The sequence below is a fragment of the Dendrobates tinctorius genome, unplaced genomic scaffold (genome assembly GCF_039654945.1).
Source record: "Dendrobates tinctorius isolate UK_male_01 unplaced genomic scaffold, ASM3965494v1 ptg000332l, whole genome shotgun sequence".
NCBI classification, from domain to species: Eukaryota; Metazoa; Chordata; class Amphibia; order Anura; family Dendrobatidae; genus Dendrobates; species Dendrobates tinctorius.
In genome coordinates, this window is record NW_027361998.1 from 10322466 (window position 1) to 10341794 (window position 19329).

General features: G+C 42.0%; 1 long non-coding RNA gene across 1 annotated transcript in view; it reads right to left on the reverse strand.

Annotated features, from left to right (window-relative positions):
* Positions 1–4755: 4755 nt before the first annotated feature.
* Positions 4756–19329, reverse strand: part of LOC141074280 (uncharacterized) — a 61243-nt gene continuing 46669 nt past the window's right edge. The window contains exons 2-3 of the long non-coding RNA XR_012227173.1: positions 5792–5882; positions 4756–5443 (exon numbers count right to left, since the gene is read on the reverse strand). This is a non-coding gene — a long non-coding RNA (uncharacterized lncRNA). The remainder of the gene's footprint in view (positions 5444–5791; positions 5883–19329) is intronic.

Consider the following 19329-nt stretch of genomic DNA (forward strand, 5'->3'; position numbering starts at 1 on the left):
CTATGCAATAATTCGAAATACCAAAATTATTCCTCAGGGGTTGGAATTTAAGTGTCAAACCCCTCCTCCAAGTATATAAAGGTGCTCTGTAAGTGGAAACCCTGCAGCTCTTAGCTCGCTTTTGTTGGACAGCTTTAAAAGTCCCCAGAGAACACACATCCTTCATCCTTGAACTCCTAGACATGGATCTGGACTTTCCAGGGCCCCCTGGTTTATGTCCATAGAGTGGCTGCTGGCCGGTGGAGTGAGCTGGAAAAATGGCTGTAATGCTGAGTCAAATCCGGGAGGTCAGAATCAAAGAGTATATAGAATTACAATAGAGCAGTGAGATTACATGCCAAAATCAGGAACTAAACATGGAGATACCAGAAGCAGGATAAAGTAAGAAGCATGCTATAAGGGCAGCAAAGCCCTGCAACAAACGTAAAAGTAGTAGGCTCACTTTCATATATGGATGTTGCACAATCCTCATGGCCTCTCAGTGAGAATAGATTTACCACTTTTCATATATGAAAAGCAATGAGATTACTGATCCACAATAGGGAGATGAAGCATAGATCAGATCACTTACTACTATAGGGCTGAATGGGGCCTTGGGCTTTATACATTTTGTATATCTGTTCTTCAAATGCTGAAATGATTCCTCGGGGGCGGGCATTTGAGTGCCAAACCACTTCTTCTAATGTCCATCCCAAGAGCTGCAGAGCTATTGAGAATGCAGTTTACCCAAGACTGCTAAGCATCCAGAGGGGTAAGAACATGCCTCCCTTGGGTAACCCAAGGATTACACCTGGCCATCGAGTGAAGGTGTCCATGCAATTAATGAATGAGTTTTAGATTAAACCCAAAAGTAGATCAAAATCTACGCTTCAATATTATATTTTTCTCTCCATTTTCTAATTAGTGATGAAAGAAAGTGGAACAGTGGGAAATAAAATGTCTCCAAACCATGAAACAAAATCTGACCTATGTTCAGAACAGTCTCCGCATCCCGAGATGACACAGATGTATGGTTATTCCGAGGCTGAAGCCGCCACCGTTGAGGAGTTTCACAATAAGACAGTTTCGGACAAGGAAGGAGATGCACAAGTTTTCAATCTCAGCCATGTTTATTTCCCTGTGCGCAGATTACACTCTTCAACTTTGTAATAAAGTAATATAATACTGTCTATAACATTAGCGAGCACGGGAGGAGGTGGGAAATAGGTTGGTCTTTCGAGCGGCCGGGGAGAGCGTTTACATTTTAATAGGATTAGATGTAAGACAGGTAAAATGAAGCTCCATCATCACAAATGGTGCCCGGTGGAAAAGAGAGACAACGACTGAATGTCAAGAAGAAGAAATGCTAAAATAATAAGAAAAACAAAAACAGAATAGCCAGAACTTTTACATTATGTCACACGGACTGGTGGGTATAGCACTCACGGGGCTTTTCACCAATAATGGAGAGGTTATGGGGCCCAAAAACATGACAACAGGTCCCCAACATTTCTATACAAGGAGTTGATCTTTGTTCCAATGCTTGAAACTAAGTGAATTAAAGTTTCTCATTATGGATACTTTCATTTATTTCAATGGAGAGGAACCAACCATGCTGACAAATCTCCAGGAGTAAGAAGTCATTCCCGTGACAGGTGGCTGTTAGACCATTGTAAAATAAGTATTGTCAGGAAAACCACTTTTGTTTCCATTCAGTTCATGAACTTGCAGCTCTCTGGCTCCCCCTTACCCTCGAGTCAGTCAGGGAACTGCACCTAGGATTATCAGTCGCCAGACAGGCTTCCTTGTCATGTACTGGCTATCGGGCACTCTCCAGTGAGGGAGGTATGTATATCACCAATCCCAGGCCGGGAATATACACATAAACCTCCGATCCGTCACTGTCAGGATTCCCCATTCACACCAAAATGCTACACTGCCACCAGTTACTCGTTTGATACAAGCAAGGTCCATTACAAAAGCCTATATCGGGTCAGAAACCAACCCCCGGTTGCGGGAATTTGCGCAGAGTATGTGTCGGTTCAGTCATAGAGCAAAAAGAACAAAGCTAGTAAATTTATAGGTTTACTCCAGAAAATATCGGCAGTGTTTACAGAAATACAAAAGATATTACAAAAAGAGACAAAATGCAATATGTGCAACAGTTAGAAACTAAAAGGGATGAAAATATGAAACTTACTATATCTCAGTCACAGGATTGACGGGTCGATAAAGGGGAGGAGAGACTTCCCAAAGGAGCGATTCAGTCCACAGCCTGGTGTCTAGCTGTCTCTCTGGGTTCTGAACACGTCCCAAAATGTATGTTTCTGTTTTATGCTTTGCCACAAACCTGGAGACTCCTTCTTCTTCTTACCTCACAGGTGGACTGTGTTCAAGAAGGTACACCTTTTGGAAAATTATCAAAATTCCTATTGACGAACGGATATTGATGGCTGATCTCAAAAAAAGTCCTTTTCCTATATTAAAGTAAGTGTATGATAAGTTCCAAGAAACAAAAGAAAGTCTTGGAGATGGAATATCCTATAGACCGGTAATACGGCAGGCCCAGACCTCCACTGCCACAGCAGTCCATAGTTTCTAACTTGCCAGGACTGTTGCAGCACACTCAGGTCCACCGTGGTAGAGTGGGGGGCTGTAAACCCCACCCAAAAGTAGAAAATCACCGGCAGGTCAGTGACATTCAGAGGGGCGTGTTGTCTGGGAATGCGGACCTTGAACACCCCCTTAGCACAAATGTCGCTTCTATGACTGCAGACATTTATGGCTGCTGAGAATTAAAGTGAATAGAGGTGAAAGCCAGGCCCATAGAAGTCTACAGGAGCCATGGAAAAGAACCACAGGCAGGACATGGACACACTAAACCTTCCAGATGAAATATGTGTCTGTTCTGGACTTTCTTCCCTGGGTCTCAGCAATCGACACGAATCCTCAGTCAGGACCAGAGAAAACCTGCACAGTCCACATTTTATGCACCAGATTCAGTCACTCGACACAATAAATCGCATTTTATGAATTTCTCCGCTTCAATAAAGTCTAAACAAACCATAAAAATGCATCAAGGGTAGATTAACGCTGCAAGACATACTGCCCCATAATATATGAGAAATGTGTAAACTGTCCTCAGCCGGAGGAAGGACAGCGACGTATATACAAAGTGACTGCAGAAAACGTCCCCGCCAAATATGGGAACAGCAGGACGACCAGAGACGCGGAAGAGAGGGAACATGGAGACGAATTCTACTGAAACAGTGACAATTCTGTCAACGCACAGCACCTACAATTACAGATCAGCATCATCCAATGCACATAATCCACATCTAAGAGAAAAACTAAATGTATTCACAGCAAGGAGTGAAAATCCATAGATGAAAAGAAGGAAACACGCCTGCTCTAAACATAACTAACACTGCCCCTATATACAAGAATATCACTACTATAATACTGCCCCCTATGTACAAGAATATAACTACTATAATACTGCCCCTATGTACAAGAATATAACTACTATAATACTGCCCCCTATGTACAAGAATATAACTACTATAATACTGTCCCTATGTACAAGAATATAACTACTATAATACTGCTCCTATGTACAAGAATATAACTACTATAATGCTGCCCCATGAACAAGAATATCACTACTATAATACTGCCCCCTATTTACAAGAATATAACTACTATAATACTGCTCCTATGTACAAGAATATAACTACTATAATACTGCCCCCTATGTACAAGAATATAACTACTATAATACTGTCCCTATGTACAAGAATATAACTACTATAATACTGCTCCTATGTACAAGAATATAACTACTATAATAATGCCCCTATGTACAAGAATATAGCTACTATAATACTGCTCCTATGTACAAGAATATAATTACTATAATACTGCTCCTATGTGCAAGAATATCACTACTATACTACTGCTCCTATGTACAGGAATATAACTACTATAATACTGCCCCCTATGTACAAGAATATAACTACTATAATACTGCCCCTATGTACAAGAATATAACTACTATAATACTGCTCCTATGTACTAGAATATAACTACTATTATAATACTGCTCCTATGTACAAGAATATAACTACTATAATACTGCTCCTATGTACAAAAATATAACTACTATAATACTGCCCCTATGTACAAGAATATATCTACTATAATACTGCCCCCTATGTACAAGAATATAACTACTATAATACTGCCCCTATGTACAAGAATATAACTACTATAATACTGCTCCTATGTACAAGAATATAACTACTATAATACTGCTCCTATGTACAAGAATATAACTACTATAATACTGCCCCTATGTACAAGAATATAACTACTATAATACTGCCCCCTATGTACAAGAATATAACTACTATAATACTGCTCCTATATACAAGAATATAACTACTATAATACTGCCCCCTATGTACAAGAATATAACTACTATAATACTGCTCCTATGTACAAGAATATAACTACTATAATACTGTCCCTATGTACAAGAATATAACTACTATAATACTGCCCTCTATGCACAAGGATATAACTACTATAATACTGCCCCTATGTACAAGAATATAACTACTATAATACTGCCCCCTATGTACAAGAATATAACTACTATAATACTGTCGAGGTAGCTATTTTGGGAGGGCTAAATTAACCCTTCACGGTTGATCCAGTGATATCCAAATTATTCCAGTGTTGCTAGCAACTCAAATGACCACACGGAGACGGGGGTCTCTGTACGGGAGGATCGAGGCAGATCACTAAGCCCCTTTATTTTAGTCACATCTTTTATAATCTTTTGCTTAATTATGCAAGGTTCTCAAGTACCAATAGCATTTCACTTTATAAGCCAATAATATTGCAAGAAAACCGGAAACTACATATATGTCTGTACCTAAATAGCGTAGAAAGTAGACTAATGGCATATTCAGAGCAATGCACCCCCCCGAGCCCCTTATCTTTGTACCTGATGAGAGCAGTCTGGTTTCATGACAGGCCATGCCAATTATAAAAATTTATCTTACAGCAACAAAAACGGAGAAACGAAACCTCCAGAGAATGGATAAAACTAAACTTCAGCTCTAATTTTAGTATTAACTCTTCACATTCCCCCCTAGATAAATTTTTTTAACACATATGCAGCATCAGAGGTGCTATCCCAAGCTAACAGCTTGAGGGGTACTGGTCTTCACATGACTGATGCCGTGTTATCAGTCATGGCTGTTGCGGCGCACCCGTCCCCCCTGTATACTGCAGTTCACGAATAACAATTTTTGATGATGGTGGTGGAGATCTTTTGTAGGTAGCCATGTGCTTGGCTTCAACATCTTCATCAAGTAGCCTTTTGAGATTGGTGCAGAGAAGAGCAGGGGCAACGACACCTTTGGTATCATCATTAGCTGGCTTAGTGCAGAATTTCCTAATACATACAGAAATACACCAAAGAACGAGTTTTAGTATCACACATACAACAAGGGTACAGGCAGCAATGTGTAACAAGCTTTGTAAGATCCCAGCTATCCAGCCCCCAATTCCCCTAAATCAATTGGCTGGATTGAGAAAGGAGAAGGTGTCTGACCACCAACTGTCCTTATTACGATCATTATCTTTATCATATTGATCTCTGAGTCATTGAATATCTTCTAACTTTAACTTTTAACTTCTACCAATAATAATAATATGAAAAATACGGGAAACCAAAACATTATGCCCCTTCATTTGCTATTGGCTTGTTTGGGTGATGAGAACTTGATAGGGACTGTCATACAAGGGTTCTAGTCCGTGCTTCCTGACATGCTTCTTCACGACTACCAAATCACCAGGCTTCAGGTTATGACAAGTGCCGTTTTCTGCTGAATCTGGAAAAGAAAAGAAGAAAACTAAAACATAGGTGTTAGCAAGATTTTTACTAAGCAGAATAACATTGAACAACACGGTCAGTCTCTTCTGATAACTGCTGAGGCTGGAAATTTGCAACTGGGGGCCTAGTACCAAACAATATCTCATATGGGGACAGGCTATGTTTTGCAATAGGGGTAGTACGGATAGGGTATAGTACAATGGGTAGGAGCTCTGGCCATGGAGCCGTAGTCTCCTGCATCATTTTGGTCAATTGTCCCCTCAGTGTGCCATTCAACCTCTCAACTTCCCCACTGGATTGTGAGTGGTACGGAGTATGGAGGGCTACAGTGGATCCAAGCATTGTCAGAACTTCTTGGTACACATGAGAAGAAAAGGCCGGACCTTGATCACTTTCAACAACTTCTGGAACCCCATATCTGCATCTAACTTCCATCACCAGTTTCTTCGCTGTGGTCTTTACAGTCATGTTGGTAACAGGGAATGCTTCCGGCCAACTGGAGAACCGGGGCCCAGTAGAATTTTTGCACCAGTGCGAGGGCCTGATTTTTTCCTCGATGTGTAGGCCCATGTGCCCATGTGGCAATAGCAGAGTACATCCGCTTAGGGAGACACACGAGTTGGTCCTTTTTCCAGAGACCATTATCCATTCGTGCCCCATCAGTCTTCCATTGCTTCACCTCTTCCTTTGGAGACATTCTCTGCCTTGTCATTAAGCGGTCTCGCGGGGTCCGACAGAAAACTTCAGTCTGTTGTAGATCCTCAGGTTCTTGTAGGGTCAGTGCATCTTGTAACTGTTTACGCTGAGAGCGTGTGGTCACCATAGTTGGCGTGGTTGGTTCAACGGGTAAGAGAGCGGCGGCTTTTGCTTGCATATCTGCAAATGTGTTGCCAACAGTCTGTGGACTGTTCCTAGGACCGTGCGCCTTAACTTTGATAATGGCCACCTGAGTAGGTAATTTGATCGAGTCCATGAGGGTTTTAACAGCTTCAGCATTTTTCACTGGGGTTCCGGCAATAGTAATAAACCCTCGATTGGCCCATAGAGCCCTAAAATCATGAGCAATACCAAATGCATACCGTGAGTCCGTGTATATATTAGCCTGTCTGTTCTTGGCCAAAGTACATGCAGTAGACAGAGCCTGGAGTTCTGCTTCTTGTGCTGACTGTGAGGGCGGGAGCGCAGCTGCGTGCACTACAGTGTCCTCTGTGGTAACAGCGTATCCCGAGTGGAATCTACCAAACTCATCAGCATATCTTGAACCATCCGTGTATAACACCAGATCAGGATTTGGGAGTGGATTCTCACTGACATTTGGTGGAGTAGCTGTTTCTTCAGTCAGAAGTTGGGAACAATCATGTTGGAGGTAATCCTCATCACTGCCATCTTTCCTTATAATTCATTATACGTCTTTCAAGGCGATGTAAAGGGGTTGCATTATGCGGGATGCATCCGGTATCCACTGACGACAATAAGTGCCTAAGAAAACGCTGGAGTTCAGTTTCATCTTTTGGGAAAGGAAGGGAGCTGACAGCTATTATTCTTCTGCGAGGTGTCTGGCACCCTGAAGGAGACAGTGACCCAAGAATATCTCTTGACCAAGGCAGAACTGAAGTCTCGAGGCCGAAACCCGACAGTTCAGTGCTGCCAAATGCTTTAAGGAGGCTAACAGTGGCAGCAATGGCAAAAGACACCTGCTCATATTTTTTGCAAACTGGTTGGGACTGTTTTGGGCCCCTTGTGGCATAACTGTCCATATTAACTGTCGGTCCTAATAAGAGAATGCAAATAGAAACTGGCAGTCTGGGTGTAACGGAATGCTAAAGAAGGCATTGGTAAGATCAATAACTGTAAACCAAGCAGCATCCTGGGGTATTTGGGACAAAAGAGCATGAGGATTAGGCACCAGGTTTGAGAAACACTTTTACTGGTTCTACAGGCATTTTCCCTCTATCATTTCACCCTTTTGACAGGAGTTTAGATGGTATCTCTGAGAGGTATGGGGTGAGTCATTGATCCTCAGGCAATATTGGGGGTGGATCTGAGCCTATCAGGGCCATCACAACAGTAGGAAGGGCATGCAAAATACAGATTTCCTCACTGTCTTCATCTACATAAGGATTATATAACAAAAAAAAAAAAAAACATCTGACCATCATCTTGGAATTGTATTCTGGAGCAGAACTGTGATAATAAATCTGCCCCTAGTAAATTTACTGGACATGTGGGAGAGATTACAAATTAAGCAGTAACCTCGGGGAAAGGTCCTACAGGGATGGGTTTTGTAAGAGTATATTTATTGGGTCTGCCATCTACTCCAATTAAAACAAGCTCTTGATCTGAGAATTGAATAGGGATATCCGTAGGTACATCTGATGACTTGATTATAGAATTGGCCGCCCCAGTGTCTACCATGAACTTAACAAGGGTGTCCCCTACAGGAATCGTGACCGATGAGCATGCCCCAGGTTTGGTGGAGGTCATTGTAATGGCAGACGCTGGTTGGCCACCCCTTCAGTATGGACAATTATCAGGATTTTGGGGCTGTCCGTAACTGGGGTATCCTCTGGGGTTCCCAGTATTTGGATTACGATTGGAAGAGGGAACTTGAGGGTGGCATCTATCAGTGGGAGTGTGACAGTCTCTCTGAAAGTGACCAAATCGTCCGCAGCGCCAGGATTAGCAGGGAGGGGCTGAGGAGCAGGGTTCCCACTAGCTGAAGTTTGAGGAAGGGGGGCCAGAGTTTGCTGTGTGTTCCAATGATACTCAGTGATACTTTTTGATATTTTGACTATAAAGAGAGCCACAATCACTGGTCAATCCAGGGTGTCCGTCCCTTATGAGGTACGGTTCGAGCACTTGGCCCCCAACGGGACTGCACCTCTATATGATTCCACCCATGAATCACCCCACCAGGGGACAAACCTCAGATCCTCTTTGCAGCAACAAGCACAGGAAAACCACACCAACGGTCAGTCTGAACAGTATAACTGCCAACTTACCGTGGTCGTGGGGGGTGATCAGTCCCAATTTTCCAGCACCCGTGTCCGCTCCGAGGGTCCTTTGTCTTGTTGTCCTCCGGGGGCAGAGGCGTCCCTATTCAGGGGCCCCACGTTGGGCGCCACTGTCGAGGTAGCTATTTTGGGAGGGCTAAATTAACCCTTCACGGTTGAGCCAGTGATATCCAAATTATTCCAGTGTTGCTAGCAACTCAAATGACCACACGGAGACGGGGGTCTCTGTATGGGAGGATCGAGGCAGATCACTAAGCCCCTTTATTTTAGTCACATCTTTTATAATCTTTTGCTTAATTATGCAAGGTTCTCAAGTACCAATAGCATTTCACTTTATAAGCCAATAATATTGCAAGAAAACCGTAAACTACATATATGTCTGTACCTAAATAGCGTAGAAAGTAGTATAATGGCATATTCAGAGCAATGCACCCCCCCCAGCCCCTTATCTTTGTACCTGATGAGAGCAGTCTGGTTTCATGACAGCCCATGCCAATTATAAAAATTTATCTTACAGTAACAAAAACGGAGAAACGAAACCTCCAGAGAATGGATAAAACTAAACTTCAGCTCTGATTTTAGTATTAACTCTCCACAATACTGCTCCCTATGTACAAGAATATAACTACTATAATACTGCCTCCTATGTACAAGAATATAACTACTATAATACTGCCCCTATGTACAAGAATATAACTACTATAATACTGCCCCCTATGTACAAGAATATAACTACTATAATACTGCTCCCTATGTACAGGAATATATCTACTGTAATACTGCTCATATGTACAAGAATATAACTACTATAATACTGCCCCCTATGTACAAGAATATAACTATTATAATACTGCTCCCTCTGTACAAGAATATATCTACTGTAATACTGCTCATACGTACAAGAATATAACTACTATAACACTGCCCTCTATGTACAAGGATATAACTACTATAATACTGTCCCTATGTACAAGAAAATAACTACTATAATACTGCCCCCTATGTACAAGAATATAACTACTATAATACTGCCCCTATGTACAAGAATATAACTACTATAGTACTGCCCCTATGTACAAGAATATATCTACTATAATACTGCTCCTATGTACAAGAATATAACTACTATAATACTGCCCTCTATGTACAAGGATATAACTACTATAATACTGCCCCTATGTACAAGAATATAACTACTATAATACTGCCCGTGTACAAGAATATAACTACTATAATACTGCCCGTGTACAAGAATATAACTACTATAATACTGCCCCTGTGTACAAGAATATAGCTACTATAATACTGCCCCTATGTTCAAGAATATAACTACTATAATACTGCCCCTATGTACAAGAATATCACTACTATAATACTGCTCCTATGTACAAGAATATAACTACTATAATACTGCCCCCTATGTAGAAGAATATAACTACTATAATACTGCCCCTATGTGCAAGAATATAACTACTATAATACTGCTCCTATGTACAAGAATATAACTACTATAATACTGCTCCTGTGTACAAGAATATAGCTACTATAATACTGCCCCCTATGTACAAGAATATATCTACTATAATACTGACCCTATGTACAAGAATATAACTACTATTATACTGCCCCCTATGTACAAGAATATAACTACTGTAATACTGCCCCTATGTACAAGAATATAACTACTATAATACTGCTCATATGTACAAGAATATAACTACTATAATACTGCCTCTATGTACAAGAATATAACTACAATAATACTGCCCCTATGTTCAAGAATATAACTACTATGATACTGCCCCCTATGTAGAAGAATATAACTACTATAATACTGCCCCTATGTACAAGAATATAACTACTATAATACTGCTCCTATGTACAAGAATATAACTACTATAATACTGTCCCTATGTGCAAGAATATAACTACTATAATACTGCCCCTATGTACAAGAATATAACTACCATAATACTGCCCATATGTACAAGAATATAACTACTATAATACTGCCCATGTACAAGAATATAACTACTAGAATACTGCCCGTGTACAAGAATATAACTACTATAATACTGCCCCCTATGTACAAGAATATAACTGCTATAATACTGCCCGTATGTACAAGAGTATAACTACTATAATACTGCTCCTATGTACAAGAATATAGCTACTATAACACTGCCCCTATATACAAGAATATAACTACTATAATACTGCCCCTATGTACAAGAATATAACTACTATAATACTGCTCCTATGTACAAGAATATAACTACTATAATACTGCCCCCTATGTACAAGAATATAACTACTATAATACTGCTCCCTATGTACAGGAATATATCTACTGTAATACTGCTCATATGTACAAGAATATAACTACTATAATACTGCCCCCTATGTACAAGAATATAACTACTATAATACTGCTCCCTCTGTACAAGAATATATCTACTGTAATACTGCTCATATGTACAAGAATATAACTACTATAATACTGCCTCTATGTACAAGGATATAACTACTATAATACTGTCCCTATGTACAAGAATATAACTACTATAATACTGCCCCCTATGTACAAGAATATAACTACTATAATACTGCCCCTATGTACAAGAATATAACTACTATAGTACTGCCCCTATGTACAAGAATATATCTACTATAATACTGCTCCTATGTACAAGAATATAACTACTATAATACTGCCCTCTATGTACAAGGATAAAACTACTATAATACTGCCCCTATGTACAAGAATATAACTACTATAATACTGCCCCTATGTACAAGAATATAACTACTATAATACTGCCCCTATGAACAAGAATATAACTACTATAATACTGCTCCTATGTACAAGAATATAACTATTATAATACTGCCCCTATGTACAAGAATATAACTACTATAATACTGCCCGCCCCTATGTACAAGGATATAACTACTATAATACTGCCCCTATGTACAAGAATATAACTACTATAATACTGCCCCCTATGTACAAGAATATAACTACTATAATACTGCCCCTATGTACAAGAATATAACTACTATAATACTGCTCCTATGTACACTAATATAACTACTATAATACTGCCCCTGTGTACAAGAATATAACTACTATAATACTGCCCGTGTACAAGAATATAACTACTATAATACTGCCCGTGTACAAGAATATAACTACTATAATACTGCCCCTATGTACAAGAATATAACTACTATAATACTGCCCCCATGTACAAGAATATAACTACTGTAATACTGCCCCTATGTACAAGAATATAACTACTATAATACTGCTCATATGTACAAGAATATAACTACTATAATACTGCCTCTATGTACAAGAATATAACTACTATAATACTGCCCTCTATGTACAGGAATATAACTACTATAATACTGCTCATATGTACAAGAATATAACTACTGTAATACTGCCCCTATGTACAAGAATATAACTACTATAATACTGCTCATATGTACAAGAATATAACTACTATAATACTGCCCCTATGTTCAAGAATATAACTACTATGATACTGCCCCCTATGTAGAAGAATATAACTACTATAATACTGCCCCTATGTACAAGAATATAACTACTATAATACTGCTCCTATGTACAAGAATATAACTACTATAATACTGCCCCTATGTACAAGAATATAACTACTATAATACTGCTCCTATGTACAAGAATATAACTACTATAATACTGCTCCTATGTACAAGAATATAACTACTATATTACTGCCCCTATATACAAGAATATAACTACTATAATACTGCTCCTATGTACAAGAATATAACTACTATAATACTGCCTGCCATTGGAATAAATGGGCCGCACAGATCATATGTACATGTGGTTAGTTTCAGCTGTCGAGCTTTCGGCAGTTCTGGACTTTAGTTGCGGTATTCAGTAGTGTGCAGTAACTGTTACAATTATTTGCTTTACAGATACTTTCTGTCCTTCTACAGTAATGACTATTTTCCTTAGTAGTGGAGTTTTTCATGTTGCTTTTGTTATTTCTATCGTTCCGTGCTGTCGTCTGATAAGTGAGCAGTTACGTTATTTCTGCGCTCACAAACATCAGAGATTTTTGCGGTAAACAAACGACTCTACTGACCTTTATAACAGCCCATTAGTCAGAAGCTGCATGAAGCTCCGCACGCCGCAGTTACGTAAACCCTGAGCCTCCAAGATCTTTATTATGTGACTGTGTAGTCTGCGATGTATTCAGTCGAGAAGAGCGGACCCGTGGATGCTCGGATGTGGCCGAAATAGAGATAAAAGTTTGGTTCAGTATTCGAACTTGACCCTGAACCCAACAGAAGTCAATGGGAACCTGAACTTTGGTGCTTTTAAATGGCTGTAAAATGGTCACAGTAAGGGCTAGGGGGATGCAAACATAAGCAAAATAGGGGTAAGAGCAGGACAAGCGCCCTGCAAACAAATGTGGATAAGAATTTACTTAAAATAGCAAAGAATAATAATAATTTTGAAAAAGTAGGTGGAGGTCCAAGGGGAGGAGGAGGTTGAGGAGTTGTTGGATGTGGTGGGGTAGGTGAAAGAGGCAGGAGAGGAGTAATCCAACACTGGTGGGTTTTTTTCTTTTTTTTCAGTGTTTTTTTATGGAAGTGACTTAAAACAACTTAAAATAAACAAAACTTTCAATCTAGAACCAGGAGGCGTAGATCCAACTGGAGGATGAGGTGGACCTGACGGTGTAGGTGGAAGAGGTGGAGGAGGAGGTAACCAACACAGTTTTTGGGGAGTTTTATTTGGGGAGAAGGTATTCTTGAATGACAAATAAAGTTAAACAATGGCTGGGTGCAGCTGTCATAGTTCTCTAGTCATCCAAAGGTACAGACAAGTCCTGTAGGATACACGCCTGGTTCATTTTAAGGAATGCTAGCGTCTCCACGTTGGCTGTGGACAGGCCTATGTGTGAGTACAACTCCTGCTGTGCTAAACACATGTTCCGACAGTACACTTGCTGGAGGGCAGGCCAGCACCTCCAAGGCATAAAGGGCAAGCTCAGGCCATGTGTCCAATTTGTAGACCCAGAAGGTAAATGGGGCAGACCCATCACTCAGTGCGTGGAGACACGTTCTTTTCCACCATGTTGTTATAACGCTGCCTCCTGTTAATATTGACCATATCAGATGGTGGTTTAGGATGTTGTGGTGTGCTGAGAAAGTTTTTCCACATTTCAGCCATGCTAACCTTGCCTTCTGAGGTGCTGGAGGTGCCCCAGCTGTTTTGGCAACTTCCTCCTCCTCATCCACCTTGTTGTTCCAGTTAGCCCCTGCTATCAGATCAGAAAGCCATTAGTACTTTCTCTACCAGCTTGTGCTTGTATTCACGTATTTTGTGATCCAGCTCCAGTTACGGCAGTAATGATTGTGTTTGTGCTTGTAGTGGGGATCCAGCAGGGTGGCCACCCGGTAATCAGCACTGGTAACAATAGGGCAACTCGATGGTCGCTGCACAGGCACAGCAGCTTGTATTGCTCATATGTTGCAGGCTGCCCAGAGACAGCGACAAGCTGTCCTCGGTGGGAGGTGCATCATCTGTGCTCTCTATATCCCCCCAGCCATGTGTCAGTGATGCCCTTGAGCTGCTGTAAATGCCACTGTAAGGTTCGGTCATGGAAGGAGTCGTGACTGAGGTAAACGGCCCAGGCACGCCCTGGCCTGCCCTCACATACACATCACAGTTCTCTGTCAGCATACCTGTAGCTCCATTCTTCTCACCTTCAGGGCCTTTCCCTGGTGGCTGTACATTTTTTCCACAAATTTTAGTACAAACGGACACACGGTCCAATTCCAACTTTAAACAAGAAAATTTACTCCTATTCGTTCTCAGTCCATTCTCTTCAGTTACAGAATATTCATCAGGTAACACACAGTTTGTCTTCTTCTCATTCCCTATTTTCTCACTATCACCTTACAGAACGTTCCTGGGTCGTCCTGTCCCGGTCAGCATCAATCACAGCATCTCCCTCTCCAGCTTTGCTATCTTTGGAGTTCCCGTCTGTTTTGCCCCAGACAGAAGGGTGTCTGCCCACGTAGTAAGCTGCCTCATGATGAGCGATCTGTGCTACCGTACCGCTGCCAACTGTCTCACTACCATCTGCAGTGCAGTGCCCTGAACAGCTGGGCTCGTGTTCTTAAACATTACGGGGCTGACTGCCCTGTCAGGGCTACCTAGCCCAACTGACAAAAATGCCGGATGCTCCCCTGCTTAACCACAGTTAGCCCCTCCTATATTTAACTTATTACATTCTGATCATAACTTTACCCCCATCTAGAGGACTAAATAGGGTACTACATTTACCCTACCATAAAGCATAATAATATACATTTATAAAACCATACATTAATATACTGTATATACATCTATACAGGGCGGTCTCATTCACCATCTCCCTCCTGTAAGGGTCTTCCAAACTTCACCGAGGCGGCGTTGACATATACCTTTGCATTGGTATCCATCTCACGTATAATCCCGTAGCCATGGTACAAGTCAGTGTACACCAGCTGCCCGCTGGTGCGCAGGCCAGCCATGGCACCCCCTCTGGATTGATGCAGCTCCGCCCAGACCTCCCTCTTCCGTTGCTTCTTTTGTTGGATAACGCTTTCAATCCAGGCGGCCTGCCTGAGAGAAGGGGCCCTCCGCTGTCTGGTGGAACTGTGATATGCCAAGTGATGCACTGCCACTGAGCGTGGGCCTGGACTCCTGGGTCTGATGAACAAGGGATGAACCAGGAAGCACAGGAACGCTATACAAAGGCTCACTGCCCGTGACGGGAGGCTGCGTGACTGGTAAGACCTCAGTGATGAGGGGGTTGGGGTCTGGACCAGCCGTCCGGGGCCAGAGGTTGAGACGCACTCACAACCTCTGCCTGTCATCTAACCACACCCATCCCACGGTCGCTGTGTTCCTCCGCGAGGACTGTGCAGTCTGGCTCCCAAAGACATAGTTCCGGCTTTGGCTTAGCTTCCGGAACGCGTTCCTCCGGGGCGGCCGCTGCTTCCGTGCTCCCTGCCCCTTTTCCCAAAGACAAAGTTTCGGCTCCCGAGTTTGACATGGAAGCTCCGGCTCTGCAAGAGAGGATCCCGGTCCGCAGGCATGTCGCAGCTGCGGGTCATGTAGCTCCCGCTGAAGAGGCTCCTGCTCCGCTGGGCCTTGCACTTCAGATCTCCGGTTCGATGATCTGGTCCCGGCAGCCTCCAGGGTCCTCCGGTTTCAGGTAAGAGAGGCACATCAACTGCAGCACTGCTCTGTCGCCCAGATAGGGCCCGCTCTTCCTCCTGCCATTTCCACTCTAGACGGCCCACTCCTCTGCAATAACGAGTGCAGGAATGTTCCATCACTGCTAATTCCGACTCTCGGAATGACACTGCACATCTGCACCCACAGCTTTCTTGCGGGCCCCACCCATTCCAAGGTGGGGCAATCTCGAACCACTCCATCCATTTTGCAATATTCAATAGTGGAGTGTGGGGTCCTCATTCTTTAAGCCACAACCACCATTAGCGGGCCGGAGATTGTGTACAGGTTAATTTTCGTGCTCTTTCCAGGATGACACGCCCACGAGGGGTAGAGTCACAGTTGTCCTTTTCTATCAATCTTCTGAGCCTCTGTTCCATACCATGCAGCCTGCAGATTGGACGGAATATTCCACTTGTCAGATTCCCTTTTAAACAAAACAAATGTCAAAAATAGAAAAAAACAATCTTCCCTTAACATTGTCCCTCCTCATTTTCAGAAATGTATCCCCTTAGTCCACAAAAATATCACAAATCAGTCCTGGTTGTAAAGCTGCAGCAGGAGCCTCCCCCAATGCCATGTTAGACTTTTCATTATCTTTATTGAGGATACTATGAGGCAGACCTTTGAGTGATAATTTACTGTCATTTTTACTGAAAGCACACATTAGCCTTAGATTGGTTTATTCCACTGATTTCAGCTGGACCAACTACTGGAAGCATTCGGTTTGGTGCCTATCAATGCCAAAGCCAAGATGTCTGCCAGTAGCTTATGCCCTTATGCCATACACCAGTTATACTAGCCTAAAAGAAACTCTTTTATAGTTATAACCCTTTAAAAACTACAACTCTTAGTCACCAACCCTTATCCGTCTTAGAAAACCTGATCCACCAACATCAGTTGCCATTGTTCTAGTTCTGCTACATCAGTTGCTATTGCTCCATCTCTGTTACATCAGTTACTGTAGTTTTAGCTCTGCTACATCAGTTGCTGCTGTTCCAGCTCTGCTTCATCAGTTGCTGTTGTTCCAGCTCTGCTTTAACAGTTGCTGTAGATGCAGCTCTGTTACATCTGTTGCTGTTGATCCAGCTCTGCTGCATTGGGTCATGTTATTCCAGCTCTGCTACATTAGTTGCTGTTGTTCTGGCTCTGCTACATAAATTGTTTTTCCAGCTTTGCTACATCAGTTGTTGTTCCAGCTCTCCTACATCAGTTGCTGTTGCTCCAGCTCTGCTACATCAGTTTCTGTTGTTACAGCTCTGCTATATCAGTTGTTTTTGTTCCAGTTCTGCTACATGATTTGCTATTGTTCCAGGTCTGCTACATCAGTTGCTGTTTTTCCAGCTCTGCTTCATCAGCTGTTGTTGTTTCAGCTCTTCTACATCAGTTCCTATTTCTGCTGCTCTGTTACATCATTTGCTATTGTTCCAGCTCTTCTATATAAGATGCCATTGTTCCAGCTTTGCTATATCAGTTGCTGTTGTTCTAGCTCTGCTAATCAGATGCTGCTCTTCCACATCAACTGATATTGTTGCAGTTCTGCTACATCAGTTGCTGGGGTCCCAACATTGCTACATCAGTGCTCTTGTTTCAGCTTTGCTACATCGGTTGCACTTTTTCAAACTTTGCTACATCATATGCTATTGTTCCAGCTTTGCTATATCATATGCTATTGTTCCAGCTCTGCTACATCAGATGCTATTGCTCCAGCTTTGCTACATCATATGCTATTGTTCCTGCTTTGCTATATCATATGCTATTGTTCCAGCTCTGCTACATCAGATGCTATTGCTCCAGCTTTGCTACATCATATGCTATTGTTCCAGCTTTGCTATATCATATGCTATTGTTCCAGCTCTGCTACATCAGATGCTATTGCTCCAGCTCTGCTACATCAGTTGACGTTGCCCAAGCCCTGCTACTACAAACCAAAATACTCTACGAACCACCTAATCCTCCAATAACCCCAACCCATTAACACTAACCCTTTACTGACCTTCTAATAAGCACAACTCTTTCCAAACCAGAATACTTTACTAAAGCCAACCCTCCATTATCCCCAACCCACTAAGTGTAACCCTCCTCTACTAACCTTATATGATCTTAAATACCCCACTAACCCAATACTTTACAAACCCAAATTCTGTGCTAACTGGGACTCACTAATCATAACTATATGAACTGTGGCCTTATAGAGACCCCAATACTCAACTAACTTTCTATGATCCCAAATAACCCTCAACTATCTCAACCCACCAACCCACTCACTTCCTACTAACCTCAAACCTTTTATCCTTAACCTTATATTAACCATAACATAGTAGCTCCTTAACCCATTACTGTCCCAGGGATGAATTCAGTAAATTTTTAAGCATTCAGTGGTTGCACTACATGTTCAGACATCGCATTTTCCTAAACCCAAGTCGTTAAAGACACCATCCCCGTATTATGATCGCAGCTCCACTGCAGGGTAATAATGGAGGTCCTGGTGGCCCAGAGCATGAAGTATCCTGATAATTGCACTATAGTGTAATAACTGTTCTGCTATACAATGATTACATCTCTGATAAAATGGATCAAGCTCCTACACAGAATACACAAGGGCTGAGAGAGGGGAGGAGAGGACAAATCTGGCAGCAGGAGCATAGAGCCGCTGATAACTAGAATGCTGGGAAGTCAAATATTGACAGAAAGTTGCTGCCAAATCTTCTAAGAACACTGAGCGTAGAGAGCCCGAAATAAGCTCGCTCCATGCGAGGTCGTCTATTTCATGGGATTAGTAGTGGCTTCTAGGAAAAATTACTGGAATTCAGTAAATCCTCTGATGATCCAGCTGGGGATAAATTTGGGCACATTGTTCCCACTTATTGAGGACATGATATAATTACTCATGTATCTATGGACGATGTCTACAAGTATACTCCATGGACGCTTGCAGGCATTCTTCATCAATGTCCCCAGGTGTGCTCCATGAATGTCAGCAGAAGTGCCCAACTGAAGTTCTCATCTCAGGCGTGCTCCATGGATGTCCCCAAGCATACGCCGTGGATGTCCCCAGGCATGCCGCAATGATATCCCCAGGCATACTTCATGAAGGTCCCCAGGAGTGTTCCATGAATGTCTCCAGACATGCTCCA